This window comes from Leucoraja erinacea, chromosome 29, assembly GCF_028641065.1.
Source record: "Leucoraja erinacea ecotype New England chromosome 29, Leri_hhj_1, whole genome shotgun sequence".
NCBI classification, from domain to species: domain Eukaryota; kingdom Metazoa; phylum Chordata; class Chondrichthyes; order Rajiformes; family Rajidae; genus Leucoraja; species Leucoraja erinaceus.
In genome coordinates this window covers 29163047-29178482 of record NC_073405.1, presented here as the reverse complement: position 1 = coordinate 29178482, position 15436 = coordinate 29163047, and the positions used below count along the sequence as shown (strand labels likewise).

Here is a 15436-nt window from a genome sequence, read left to right as displayed (position 1 = left end):
ATAGGATCTTTGGTCGCAGCGCTGGGATACCAGCGGGGAGCGAGCAATGCCTTACCGGGTCGCCGTGCGGCAAGCTCCGGAGCGCTGTGGCCGCCTTCTTCCAACATTCGCGGAGCGTCGCTGGATTTGGAGCCGCGGAGCTGGGGGCTCCGTCCAGCCGCGGGCGGCCGGTTGGAGCTCCGACCCCAGCAACTCTACCCCTGGCTGCGCGGCTCCAAATCCAGCGACGCTCCGCGATGTTGTGTGTCGGCGGCCACAGCGCTCCGGAGCTTGCCGCACGGCGACCCGGTAAGGCATTGCCCGCACCCCGCTGGTATCCCAGCGCTGCGACGTCGCCGACTCCCGACATTCGCGGAGCTGGGACGTCCGGCCGCGGGCCGCGCTGGATTTGGAGCGCCTCGCAGCCAGGGGTAGAGTTGCCGGGGTCGGAGCTACAACCGGCGCCGCCCGCTGCCCCACCGGCCACAGCGCTGCGGAGCTTACTGCACGGCGACCCGGTAAGGCATTGGCCGCTCCCCGCCTCTCCGACCAGGTAGGGGACTAAGAATTAAAGTTTACCCCTTCACCCCCCTTCACATAAAAGCCCTCCAAACTAACTGACTAACATTTAAGCAATGATTTACAGATGTTTAAGCGTCTCCCGGTCTCCAGGGAGGAGGCAGCCGCTACAGTAGTACAGACCTGGGTTGACCGTGGGTCGTTTTGGGTCAGGTTTGGCGCCAAACGCGAGCTTTGGTGCGCAGACGACATCTGGAAAAAATGGCCGGTTTTCGGAGCTTTTCGGTTTCTGGAACACCGGATAAAAGGTTGTGCACCTGTAGTGATATTTAACAAGTGCTTGGCAGTGACACCCCCACTGCCTTGTGGAAAGCGGAGATTTAACTAGATGCAGCATTGCATTCAGCCGCCTTGCAGACTGCCCTCCAGAGTAGTATGAACTGCGGAAAGAGATCAGGAGTTTAGAGATCCAAAGAATACTTCAGTCCCTCACAGGGTCACAGAGAGATATTGCTGGAAACTTGCTGATTTGTTCCAAGACAGGATACAGACTTCCAGTTATGCTACCAATACACCATAGCTCCAAACCTAATTAGCAACAGGCTGAGCGACAAATATTTTGAACTCCAATAATAGGACATGTCAGACATCAGCTGTAAAGGAGTCAGTCTAGTTAAAAGTCTATCAAGTGTAAAATGGAGATGAGGGGGAATGTCTTTAGCCAGAGGGTGGTGAATCTGTGGAATTCATTGCCAAAGATGGCAGTGGAGACCAAAACTCCGGACTGCGAGCTGGATACTTTCAGGAGAGAGCTGGATAGGGCTCTTAAAAATAGCAGTCAGGGGATATGGGGAGAAGGCAGGAAACAAGTTATGAATGTTTAAAAGGTCTTGAGATCAGCTGATTGGTCCCCTCGCCTGTCAACCACCATGATGAAGTTATCCCAAGTACCTTCCGGGAGTGGGGGTGCAGGACTATAAAACCCCAGATGCCTGGACGTGAGTCAGTCACTCTGGAAGATCGTGAGGGAGAGGCCACAACTGTGATTCTCAGCTGTGAATCAATGGAACTGTGAGTCTGCAATGTACTTGCATTAAATTATTTGTTAGCCCTTAATGACAATGCAATGAGTTGTTTGGCCCGCCCTGCCTGTGCTTGAAAGTGCAATGCAAAATTGGAAATGAAATGACAATGCGATGAGTTGTTTGGCCGGTCCCACTTAGTCTAGACTGCAATAAAAACAGAACATGATGCAAGTATTGAGGCCCGCTGGATCTCCCCGTTGCTAACCATTGTAACTACCCTTCCCATTCCCACACTGACATTTCGGTCCTGGGCCTCCTCCATTGCAAGAGAGATACCATGCACAAACTGGAAAACAGCACCACATATTTTGCTTGGGCAGCTTATAACCCAGCAATATGGCTTTTGATTTCTCGAACCTCAAGTAACCCTTGCTTTCCCTCTCTCTCTTCATCCCACCCTGGTTCTTCCACTAGTTTCACTCTCTTCCTGATTAATTTTACTGTTTGTATGCCTCGTTGTCACCTTCCCCTCGGCCAAAAATGAACCATTCTACATTTCCTTGGTCGTCGTCTGCTTTGATCTGTCGTTTTCACACCTTGCTTTTCCATGCTTTTCCCTCTCCCCGACTCTCTGTCTGACGAAGGGTCTCGGCTCGAAACGCTATATTTTCCTTCTCTCCCGAGATGCTGCCTGTCCTGCTGAGTTACTGTAGTATTTTGTGTCTATCTTCGGTGTAAACCAGCATCCGCAGTTCCTTCATACACACCTCATATTTTGCCTGAGCAGCACCCTTAATCAGGATCGAACCTGGGTCTCTGGGGCTGTAAGGCAGTAGCTCTACCGCTGCGCTACCATGCTGACCTGGGTGCCATTTTCCAAAACTCAGTTCGCTAATAATTAAAAAAGCCAGCGTTTCAACATGTGTGCTCAGATTCTATAACCATTGATGCTGCTTGTTTGCACTGCATAGTACAGGTGCACAACCTTTTATCCGAAAGCCTTGGGACCAGACACTTGTCGGATTTCGGACATTTTCGGATTTCAGAATGGAAGATTTTTAGCGTAGATTAGGTAGGTAGCGCGGGCGGCTTGAAAAGTCTGGAGCTGCTGCCTCCTCCCCGGTGACCGGGAGAATCATTGCATAAATGTTAGTCAGTTAGTTTGGAGGGATTTTATGTGGTGGTGGTGGAGTCGGGGTGAAGGGGGAAACTTTAATTCTTAGTCCCCTACCTGGTCGGCGACTCCCAACCTCGCGGAGCTGGGGGCTCCGTCCGGCCGCGGGCGGCGCCGGTTGTAGCTCCGACCCCGGCAACTCTACCCCTGGCTGCGAGGCGCTCCAAATCCAGCGCCGCCCGCGGTCGGACGTCCCAGCTCCGGGAATGTCGGGAGTCGGCGGCGTCGCAGCGCTGGGATACCAGCGGGGAGCGGGCAATGCCTTACCGGGTCGCCGTGCGGCAAGCTCCGGAACGCTGTGGCCGCCGACACACAACATCGCGGAGCGTCGCTGGATTTGGAGCCGCGGAGCTGGGGGCTCCGTCCGGCCGCGGGCGGCGCCGGTTGGAGCTCCAACCCCGGCAACTCTACCCCTGGCTGCGCGGCTCCAAATCCAGCGACGCTCCGCGATGTTGTGTGTCGGCGGCCACAGCGCTCCGGAGCTTGCCGCACGGCGACCCGGTAAGGCATTGCCCGCACCCCGCTGGTATCCCAGCGCTGCGACGCCGCCGACTCCCGACATTCGCGGAGCTGGGGCGTCCGGCCGCGGGCCACGCTGGATTTGGAGCGCCACGCAGCCAGGGGTAGAGTTGCCGGGGTCGGAGCTACAACCGGCGTCGCCCGCGGCCCCACCGGCCACAGCGCTGCGGAGCTTACTGCACGGCGACCCGGTAAGGCATTGACCGCTCCCCGCCTCTCCGACCAGGTAGGGGACTAAGAATTAAAGTTTACCCCTTCACCCCCCTTCACATAAAAGCCCTCCAAACTAACTGACTAACATTTAAGCAATGATTTACAGATGTTTAAACGCCTCCCGGTCTCCAGGGAGGAGGCAGCCGCTACAGTAGTACAGACCTGGGTTGACCGTGGGTCGTTTTGGGTCAAGTTTGGCGCCAAACGCGAGCTTTGGTGCGCAGACGACATCTGGAAAAAATGGCCGGTTTTCGGAGCTTTTCGGTTTCTGGAACACCGGATAAAAGGTTGTGCACCTGTACTTCCAGCAATGTTAGCAATACAGCATGGAAACAGGCCGTTCAGCCCACCTAGTCCATGCCAAAAACCAATCATCCATTGACACAAGTTCTATGTTGTACCACTTCCTCATCCACTCCCAGCACATTGGGGAAATTTAATGAGGCCGATAACCTACAAACCAGTACGTCTTTGGAGTGTGGAAGGAAATCGGAGCACCCGGAGAAAACCCACGCAACTCCACACAGACAGCACCTGTAGTCAGGATCGAACCCGGGTCTCTGGCACTGTGAGGCAGCATCTCCACCGCTGCGCCACCAAACATTACCAGTATTTTGAAAGAGAAAGCCATGCTCTTTCAAGCCGTGAAATATGTTATTTTCTCCAGTTTGTAACCAATTTCTTTGAATATTGCAATTGAAGACGATTCCTTCACCCTGCGCAATCTGCAACCTGCCATCCACTGTGTGAAAACCTTTTTTTCTCACATCTTTGGATCTTTTGTACACTGCTTACATCTGCGTCCAATTTCCAGAACTGAAAGAATACAGTATGGGATTTCTTCCGCTGGCGTTGTGCCTGGAACATGGTGCCAAGGGTGGCAGCAGAATACAACAGGGGCATTTTGGATAGGCGTATGGATATGCAGGGAATAAAGGGGTGTGGATCACATGCAAGCAGAGGTGATTAGATTAATTTGGTATCATGTATAAAATTATTAATGAATTGGACAGGTTAGATGCAGGAAAAATGATCTCGATGTTGGGGGAGTCCAGAACCAGGGTCACAGTTTAAGAATAAGGGGTAGGCCATTTAGGACTGATATGAGGAAAAACTTCTTCACCAAGAGAGTTGTGAATCTGTGGAATTCTCTGCCACAGAAGGCAGTGGAGGCCAATTCAATGGATGTTTTCAAGAATTAGATTTAGCACTGGGGGCTAAAGGAATCATGGGATAAGGGGATAAAGCAGGAACAGGGTACTGATTTTGCATGATCAGCCATGACAATTTTGCATGGCTTGAAGGGCCGAATGGCCTACTCCTGCACCTATTGTCTATGTTTCCCCATGTACGTTGTGACGTGAGTCACGGCAACCCTCACCTAATTGCGCCTCGCCAACCCTCTTCCTACCCCTATCCTTCTCCATTCCCCCTAGCACACCCTCCCCCTCCTCCTCTTCACCCTCCTCCCTCCATTACCTCTCCCTCCCTCTCCTTTCCCCTACCATCAGCTACTCCCTCCCTCCATAAACCTCTCCCCTCTCTCTACCCCCCCTCTTCCTCTATCTCCCTGCTCCCCCACTCCTCACCTCTCCCCTCCCTACACCCCTCCTCTCCATGTATCCCCTTCCTACCCCTCCTTCCCCGCTATTCCGTCTCCTCACAATGAAAATAGCGATTTGTAAAACAAAATGAAAATCTTAATGAAAATAGCGTTTTTTCTTTAAAATAACCTAAACACAATGTTAGCTGTGAATGAAAACGGAAGAATCTGATTAACTTTTTTGAAAATCGTGATTTTTTTACGTAAATGTGATTCGGGATCCCATTGTGACGTCAAACGCGTCAGGGAAAAGTGGAAAAGTGGTTTGAAAAGTTAAAAATGTCAATAACCTAAAATATATCAATCCTAAAGAAACTTGTCACATTTACATCCCAGGCCAATGGTGAGTAGGGTGGGCCAAAAATTGTAGCGCTATGGGTTTCGGGATCTCATGCACACACACGCATACAAACAAACAAGATGAGAGTTTTAGTAATATATAAAGATGGGTGGCACAGTGGTGCAGCGATACAGTTGCTGCCATACAGCGCCAGAGACCCGGGTTCGATCCGGCCTACGGGTACAATCTATATGAAGTTTGTACGTTCTCCACATGATCTGCATGAATTTTTCCAAGATCTTCAGTTTCCTCCCACACTCCAAAGACGTACAGGTTGGTAGGTTAATTAGCCTTGTATAAATATAAATTGTCCCTAGTGTGTGCATGATAGTTTTAGCATGCGGAGATCACTGGTCAGCGCAGACTGGGTGGGCCGAAGGGCCTGTTCCTTGCCTGTATCTCTAAACTAAACTAAACTAAATCTACAGTGCCCTCCATAATGTTTGGGACAAAGACCCATCACTTATTTATTTGCCTCTGTACTCAACACTGCAAGATGCAAAGCACTGGTTAACCACAAAGGTAGGATGGCCGGGTTACAGTTTGCCAAGAAGTACTTAACAGATCAACCACAGTTCTGGAAAAAGGTCTTGTGGACAGATGAGATAAAGATTAACTTATATCAGAGTGATGGCAAGAGCAAAGTATGGAGGAGAGAAAGAACTGCCCAAGATTCAAAGCATACCACCTCATCTGTGAAACATGGTGGTGGGGGTGTTATGGCCTGGGCATGTATGGCTGCTGAAGTTACTGGCTCACTTATCTTCATTGATGATACAACTGCTGATGGAAGTAGCATAATGAATTCTGAAGTGTATAGACACATCCTATCTGCTCAAGATCAAACAAATGCCTCAAAACTCATTGGCTGGCGGTTCATTCTACAGCAAGACAATGATCTCAAAAAATACTGCTAGAGCAACAAAGGAGTTTTTCAAAGTGGCCAAGTCAATCACCCAATCTGAACCCAATTGAGCATGCCTTTTATATGCTGCAGAGGAAACTGTAGGGGGCTAGCCCCCAAAACAAGCATAAGCTAAAGATGGCTGCAATACAGGCCTGGCAGAGCATCACCAGAGAAGACACCCAGCATCTGTTGATGTACATGAATCGCAGACTATAAGCAGTCATGACATGCAAAGGATATGCAACAACACACTAAACATGACTACTTTCATTTACATGACATTGCCGAGTCCCAAACATTATGGTGCGCTGAAATGGGGGGGGGGGGGGGGGGGGGGGGGGACTATGTAAAAACACTGCTGTAATTTCTGCATGGTGAAACCAAAATGTATAAAAATGGTCTTTATTTAAATCTGACAAAGTGCACTTTAACCACATGTGATTTTTTTTCTATTACAAATCTCAAATTGGGGCAAATAAATAAATGATGGGTCTTTGTCCCAAACATTATGGAGGGCACTGTAACTTTAGTGTTGCCGGAGGGCAGATTACCCATACTATATGATTTCATTCACCCTTTTATTCAGATGATACGCAGTACAAAAGGGAAATAAATTTCCAATGGACCCAATTCATTTCAATGGAGCGCAGAATGGCAGGCGAGCGAGTGCAGGAGCCAGAGACGGGTTGTGTTAGATGGAGTGTGGGAATTAACATCCTTGTGAGCTGGATGCTGAATCAACAGTTTTACTCTACTGTTTGAGAGATACAGTGGGGAAACTTCCGTGTTCGTTTTCTAGGTCTACACAACTTGAGTCTTTAATTTACAAGTCTTTAATGCTTTACTCAATGCCGGCAACAAGACAACTAAAAATGGCTGCGCGCACATACACAGACAGGAGAGAACTATATACAAAACATCTCCCTTTGTGCTGTGCAGCGCCACCTGCCGCACGGGAGGGGCAACGGGTCCTCCCACACCACACAGTCCACCAAACATCACAGAAACATGCTCTTCAGCCCACCAAGTCCATGCCGACCAGCGATCCCTGCACATTGATTCCACCCCACATACACGAGGAACAATTTTTTTTACATTCAAACCAAGCCAATTAACCCACAAACCGGGTACGTCTTTGGAGTGGGAGAGGAATTAGAAGATCTTGGGGAAAACCCACGCAGGCCATGGGGAGAACATAAAAACTCCATACAGACAGCACCCGTAGTCAGGATCGATCACAGGTATCTGCTGCTGTATGGCAGTAGCTCTACCATTATTGCCTAGACATCTTTTCCTCTTTACCCAGCGCAGTGACATGTACATTTTTGCTGGGAGTGTCAGTTGGACAATTGAAAATATAATGTTTAGTTTAGTTTAGAGATACAGTGCGGAAACACTCCCTTCAGCCCACCGAGTCCGCGTCGACCATCGATCACCCCGTACACAAATTCTATTCTGCACACTAGGGACAATTTACAGAAGCCAATTAACCCGCACAAATTTTGGGATGTGGGAGGAAATCGGAGAACCCAGAGAAAACCCGCGCAGTCACGGTAAGACTGCGTACAGACAGTACAAACTCCGTACAGACAGCAACAGTAGTCAGCAACTATACAGTGAGGCAGCAACTCTACTGGTGCACCACTGAGCCACCCTATAGTCACTGAATTGCACAATGGCCCAGATGGAAGAGTCGCTGCCTTACAGCACCAGAGACCCAGGTTTGATCCTGACTGTACAGAGTTTGTACGTTCTCCCGGTGACCCGTGTGGGTTTTGCCAGGATCTCCAGTTTCCTCCCACACTCCAAAGACGTACAGGTTTGTAGGCTAATTGGCTTGGTACAATCGAAGGTGGACACAAAATGCTGGAGTAACTCAGCGGGACAGGCAGACTTGGTATGATTGTACATTGTCTCCAGTGTGCACGGACTCGGTGGGCCGGAGGACCTGTTTCTGCGCTGTGTCTCTTAGCAAAACTAAGTCCCGAGAGATCCTGGGGCCGTCATTCTGACACTGTACGGATGTTGGCTTTCCCAGGGAGTCCAGCGGCAGAGTGCCAACCTCCACTTGTTTCTCAGCAGGTAAACACTGGGCATGGGGCCACTGAATCTTTGCCAGGTTGGAGTGTTTTAGGCTCGAGTGACTCAGCGGCTCCAAGAAGCAGCCAAGTTTCAGGCCATTTAACTTTTCTTGTGAAGAATTGGCAAATGCATACAAACAAAGAGATTGGAGGTCGAGGGGAGACTTGAAGGGAACGTCGGAGGTTGAGGGGAGACTTGATAGGCGTATGTAAATTGAGAGCATAGATAGGGTAGACAATCACATCCTTATATCCAACACTAGAGGGCATAGCTGTAAGGTAAGAGGAGGAAAGTTTAATGCATGAATGTGTGGGGCAATATTTGTTTTACACTGAGAGTGGTGGGGCCTGGAATGCATTACCACGGTTGGTGGTGGAGGCAGATGCCATAGTGGTGTTTTAGTTAGGAACATGGAAGTGCAGGGAATAGAGGAATATTGGATCATGTGCAGGAAGATGAGTTCAGTTGAATTTGACATCATGTTCGACACAGTGTGGTCCGGGGCCGCTCCTGTGGTGTTTTTTTCATTGTAGGAAGGAACTGCAGATGATGGTTTAAACCAGATAGACGGGTTTGTGGGTTAAATGGTCTCATTAAAATCGCCCCTACTGGAGTGGGTGGGAAAGTATAGAAGAAGTGTGAGCGGCTCATCAATGGTGGGCGGAATGGCCTCTTTCCGTGATACATTGGGAAGTGAAAGTATTGAATAAAAGGAGATTTTAAAAAGAGCTCTTTTATCCATTTATAGTACGGCCTTTTTGGTGGGGGGGGGGGGGGTGGGGGGGGGGGGGGGTGTGTGTGTGTGTGTGTGTGTGTGTGTGTGTGTGTGTGTGTGTGTGTGTGTGTGTGTGTGTGTGTGTGTGTGTGTGTGTGTGTGTATCCAGCTCGCAGTTTCATTGCTGACAGTCGATCCAGCTCGAGGTTTTTCAGGCGAGTGCCGTCGAGCTTGAGGCTCGAAGACAGTCGCTGAAAAGTCACGTTAGTGGGACAGCCCCTTTTCTGTGCTTGCCATTAAGACTTCCAAAATGTTACCGCCCCCTGCTGGTAGATGCGATTTTGGAAACAACCACTGTCTAAAGCAGCATTTCTCAACCGGGGTTCCCCGGAACGCAAGGGTTCCGGGAGAGGTCGCTAGGAGTCCCAAGAGAAATGGTCATAAACGGGGTAATTATATGTAAATGCCTTTTTGAGCCATTTTTGTGTTTAATTAAATATTCGTAATTTTATAAATTTTACGGCATATTTAGCAGCGTCCATACAGCGCCAGTGTGAAACGGCCTTTAATGGTCAGTGGACTGGAGCCGTACATGACGGATTTGTGTATCATCAAGTGACTCACTCGAGTACAGACACATCCACGGTCTCCATCAGTCTTGGCTGTGCTTCCTGGCGTGCAGGAAGTCCCTCATTCACCCACGTTAGTTAGTAATTTTTACCCATCATTTAGGGATGTTATATGAATTTTAAAAATGTAAGTATGTTTACGTTTATTTCTGGTACTTTATCAAAAGTTTATTTATGTATGTTTTTGTTAGTTTATGAAAAGTTTATGTGTGTTGTTTTCTCGCCCTCTCTCCTCCAAGGTTAGTTCTTCTGTTTGCCTTTAGAAACATAGAAACATAGAAATTAGGTGCAGGAGTAGACCATTCGGCTCTTCGAGCCTGCACCGCCATTCAATATGATCATGGCTGATCATCCAACTCAGTATCCCGTACCTGCCTTCTCTCCATACCCCCTGATCCCCTTAGCCACAAGGGCCACATCTAACTCCCTCTTAAATATAGCCAATGAACTGGCCTCACCTACCCTCTGTGGCAGAGAGTTCCAGAGATTCACCACTCTCTGTGTGAAAAAAGTTCTTCTCATCTCGGTTTTAAAGGATTTCCCCCTTATCCTTAAGCTGTGACCCCTTGTCCTAGACTTCCCCAACATCGGGAAAAATCTTCCTGCATCTAGCCTGTCCAACCCCTTAAGAATTTTGTAAGTTTCTATAAGATCCCCTCTCAATCTCCTAAATTCTAGAGAGTATAAACCAAGTCTATCCAGTCGTTCTTCATAAGACAGTCCTGACATCCCAGGAATCAGTCTGGTGAACCGTCTCTGCACTCCCTCTATGGCAATAATGTCCTTCCTCAGATTTGGAGACCAAAACTGTACGCAATACTCCAGGTGTGGTCTCACCAAGACCCTGTACAACTGCAGTAGAACCTCCCTGCTCGTATGCTCGTATATGAAAGCTAACATACCATTCGCCTTCTTCACTGCCTGCTGCACCTGCATGCCTACCTTCAATGACTGGTGTACCATGACACCCAGGTCTCGCTGTATCTCCCCCTTTCCCAATCGGCCACCATTTAGATAATAGTCTGCTTTCCCGTTTTTGCCACCAAAATGGATAACCTCACATTTATCCACATTATACTGCATCTGCCAAACATTTGCCCACTCACCCAGCCTATCCAAGTCACCTTGCAGTCTCCTAGCATCCTCCTCACAGCTAACACTGCCCCCCCCAGCTTAGTGTCATCCGCAAACTTGGAGATATTGCCTTCAATTCCCTCATCCAGATCATTAATATATATTGTAAATAGCTGGGGTCCCAGCACTGAGCCTTGCGGTACCCCACTAGTCACTACCCGCCATTGTGAAAAGGACCCGTTTATTCCTACTCTTTGCTTCCTGTTTGCCAGCCAGTTCTCTATCCACATCAATACTGAACCCCCAATGCCTTGTGCTTTAAGTTTGTATACTAATCTCTAATCTTTATTTGCTTCAGTTTTGAACAAGCAGTTTGATTTCATTTTTTTTTTTGCAATGTGAAAAACGTGGTATTTTTTGCTTAAACCAATTATCAGAAAAATATATTATGCTTGCCTTATCAACTTTAAGTTTATGAAAGAGAAAGATATTAATGAAGATATATAATAATTTTTATGTAGTGGTTCCCTGAGATGAAAATTATTTCAAGTGTTCCACAAGGGTAAAAAGGTTGAGAAACGCTGGTCTAAAGAGTGAGATTACACCAGAAAATTTGGCACATTTATAGGAAGTTAGAGTCATACAGCGTGGAAACAGGCTCTTCAGCACAATTTGCCCACAGCGACCAAAATGTCCCATCTACACTTGCCCTACATACCTGCATTTGGCCCATATCCTGCTAAACCTGTCCTATCAATGTGCCTGTCCAAATGTTTCATAAACGTTGCAATAGTACCTGCCTCAACTACCATTTCTGGCAGTTCATTCTATACACCCACCACCTTTGGTATGATAGTTACCCCTCAGGTTCCTCTTAAATTGTGGATATGGGGAGAAGGCAGGAATGGAGTACTGATTGGGGATGATCAGCCATGATCAAATTGAATGGCGGTTCTGGCTCGAAGGGCCAAATGGCCTACTCCTGCACCTATTGTCTTTTGTCTAAATCTTCCCCCCTTCACCTTAAACCTTTGTCCTCTAGTTCTCGATTCCCTTACTCTGGGAAAGAGACTTTGTGCATCTACCCAATCTATTCCTCTCATGATTTTGTACACCAGTATATGATCACCGCTCATCCTCCTGCACTCCAAGAAATAGTCCAAGCCTGCTCAATCTTTCCCCATAGTTCAGGCCATCGAGTCTTGGCAACCCTCATAACTGTGACAAAGTGCTGGAATAATTCAGCGAATCAGACAACATCTTTGGAGAACAGGGACTCCAGAGATGCTGCCTTATCCACTGATTGAAAAGACTAGGCTTGTATTCACTGGAGTTTAGAAGGATGAGGGGATATCTTATAGAAACATATAAAATTATAAAAGGACTGGACATGCTAGATGCAGGAAAAATGGTCCCAATGTTGGGTGAGTCCAGAACCAGGGGCCACAGTCTTAGAATAAAGGGGAGGTCATTTCAGACTGAGGTGAGAATAAACGTTTTCATCCAGAGAGTTGTGAATTTATGGAATTCCTTGCCACAGAGGGCAGTGGAGGCCAAGTCACTGGATGGATTTAAGAGAGAGTTAGATTGAGCTCTAGGGGCTAGTGGAGTCAAGGGATATCGGGAGAAGGCAGTCACGGGTTATTTATAGGGGACGATCAGCCATGATCACAATGAATGGCGGTACTGGCTCGAAGGGCTGAATGGCCTCTTCCTGCACCTATTTTCTATGTTTCTATGACTTATTCCAGCACTTTGCAAAGCCGTGTTTCTCCACAGATGCTGCCTGACCCACCGAGTTACTCCAGCACTTTGTGTTTTCTCCTTGTAAACCAGCATCTGCAGTTCCTTATTTCAACCTTGTTTTTTATGCTCTGGGACCTTCAGCTGAGAGATCCCTCGTGCCACTGCTTCACTGGAGCTTCAAAGGTAGAAAAAGACGCACGTGATTTGCTTTCTTGAAATAATCTCAATGGTTTAAATTGTTAACAGATGACTTAGTGCTCTTAATTTCATTTTGAAACTACAATGTTCTGAATTTAATGAAATTACTAATATTGAACAGCTTTTGAACACTTTTCAGGGCTGGGAATATCTGGACAGTCAACGTGTGGAAGGGAACTGCAGATGCTGGTAAATGCAGAAAATAGACACAAAGTGCTGGAGTAACTCAGTGGGTCAGACATCACGTTTCAGATTGGGACCCTCCTTCATGTTTGAAGGGTCCTGAACCAAAACGTCACCCGTCTGTTTTCTCCAGAGCTGGTGCCTGGTCTGTCCGCTGAGTTACTCCAGCACTTTGTGCCGATCTTCACACATGTTGCTTTGGACTTTGACACCCAATATATTCGGGCCCAGTTGAGAAAGACTCGGGGACCACTTGCCAATGTGGGAAGGTGGACGGGTGGTGCTTGGTCCAAGCTGGTCATCCGTGGGTCATGGCAGCAGGCAGCCGAGGGCTCCACAGGCCAACTACCTGCTTACTAAACAATGTCCACTGTGACCTTTGACACTTTCTGGGACGGCTGGAGGAAATTGTATTTGATATGATTTTGTGTTGAAGAATGGATAGCTGAATAGGGCCTCTCCTTGGGCCAGAGGTCATCTGCTCTTTCTCTATGGCACATTCCTGAGCTCTGAATGTGGCATAAGATGAAGAGTTATGGCTGTTTATGCCAAGTTCGAGACAGAATTCAAGGCTGAGAGATAATAGACTCTGTGGTTAGCTTTGGCTATGTTAAATTATAATGAGGCTGAGATAAGGGATCGAGCAGCTGTACATTTGAGGTAATGGTCTGAAGTTGTAAATTTACCCTGTGTTCTGTAATATTTGTAAAAGGCCTTGTAGAGAGATTGGAAATCCATCTCCAGAGATAGCAGGAAAAGGGGAGGCTGCAAGTTAAAATGAAGCTGTATCCTGGCACAAAACCCATATCATTAATTGTTGACAGATTTACGACCCATGTATGCCTGGAGTTGGGAGGTGTGTGTGGGTTTTGAATTTAACTTAGAAACAGTGTAATTCGGCGAATTCATATAATTAATGTTTTTAATACATAGGTAATAGTATTTTAAACTGTGTAAAATTGTAGTGAAACCATTTATGAAATGTATTGTGTCTAAGTAGGATTGTAAACATTAGACCTTGTTTAGAGTTATAGAAATATCTTTCTTCTTGGTTGGAAAGTGAGCTTTGTTTGTATGACTTGTGTGATCATTGTATTATATATGTATCTTATATTTTGAGAAGTGGTCTTTGATAATAGAGCCTACTGGGGTTTTAGAAACATAGAAAATAGGTGCAGGAGAAGGCCATTCGGCCCTTCGAGCCTGCACTGCCATTCAATATGGTCATGGCTGATCATCCAACTCAGTATCCTGTACCTGCCTTCTCTCCATAACCACTGATCCCTTTAGCCACAAGGGCCACATCTAACTCCCTCTTAAATATAGCCAAATGAACTGGACTCAACTACCTTCTGTGGCAGAGAATTCTACAGATTCACCACTCTCTGTGTGAAAAAAGTTTTCTCATCTCAGTCCTAAAAGACTTCCCCCTTATCCTTAAACTGTGACCCCTTGTTCTGGACTTCCCCAACATCGGGAACAATCTTCCTGCATCTAGCCTGTCCAACCCCTTAAGAATTTTGTAAGTTTCTATAAGATCCCCCCCTCAATCTTCTAAATTCTAGCGAGTACAAGCCGAGTCTATCCAGTCTTTCTTCATATGAAAGTCCTGACATCCCAGGAATCAGTCTTTGAACCTTCTCTGTACTCCCTCTATGGCACAAATGTCTTTCCTCAGATTAGGAGACCAAAACTGTAAACAATACTCCAAGTGCGGTCTCACCAAGACCCTGTACAACTGCAGTAGAACCTCCCTGCTCCTGTACTCAAATCCTTTTGCTATGAATGCTACCACACCATTTGCTCTCTTCACTGCCTGCTGCACCTGCATGCCTACTTTCAATGACTGGTGTACCATGACACCCAGATCTCGTTGCAACTCCCCTTTTCCTATTCAGATAATAATCTACTTTCCTGTTCTTGCCACCAAAGTGGATAACCTCACATTTATCCACATTATACTGCATCTGCCATGCATTTCCCCACTCGCCCAACCTATCCAAGTCAACTTGCAGCCTCCTAGCATCCTCCTCACAGCTAACACTGCCCCCCCCCCCTGCCCCCCAGCTTAGTGTCATCCGCAAACTTGGAGATGTTGCATTCAATTCCCTCGTCCAAATCATTGAGACACAAAGCCTTCCGGCTTGTTTTTACAACACTCTTACCCCTTATACAATTATGTTGAAGAGTGGCCTTTGTTGATTTTTGCCCTGGATTTGTCTACCTGCCACTTTTACTTTTCACCTTGCTACCTATTGCTTCTACCCTCATTTTACACCCCTTTGTCTCTCTGCTCATGCTCCCATCCCCCTGCAACATTAGTTTAAATCCTCTCCTAGCAAACACTCCCCCAAGGACATTGGTTCCATTCTAGCCCAGGTGCAAATCGTCCTGTTTGTACTGGTCCCCACCTCCCCCAGAACTGGTTCCAATGCCCTAGAAATTTGAATCCCTCCCCCTTGCACCATTTTGCAAGCCACGTATTCATCTGCAATATCCTCCTATTTCTACTCTGACTAGCACGTGGCAC

The 15436-nt window shown here is 47.4% G+C and overlaps 1 protein-coding gene across 1 annotated transcript in view; it reads right to left on the bottom strand.

Moving 5' to 3' along the window:
- Positions 1–15436, bottom strand: part of LOC129711365 (spindlin-1-like) — a 130075-nt gene that overhangs the window by 90674 nt on the left and 23965 nt on the right. The window lies entirely within an intron of this gene.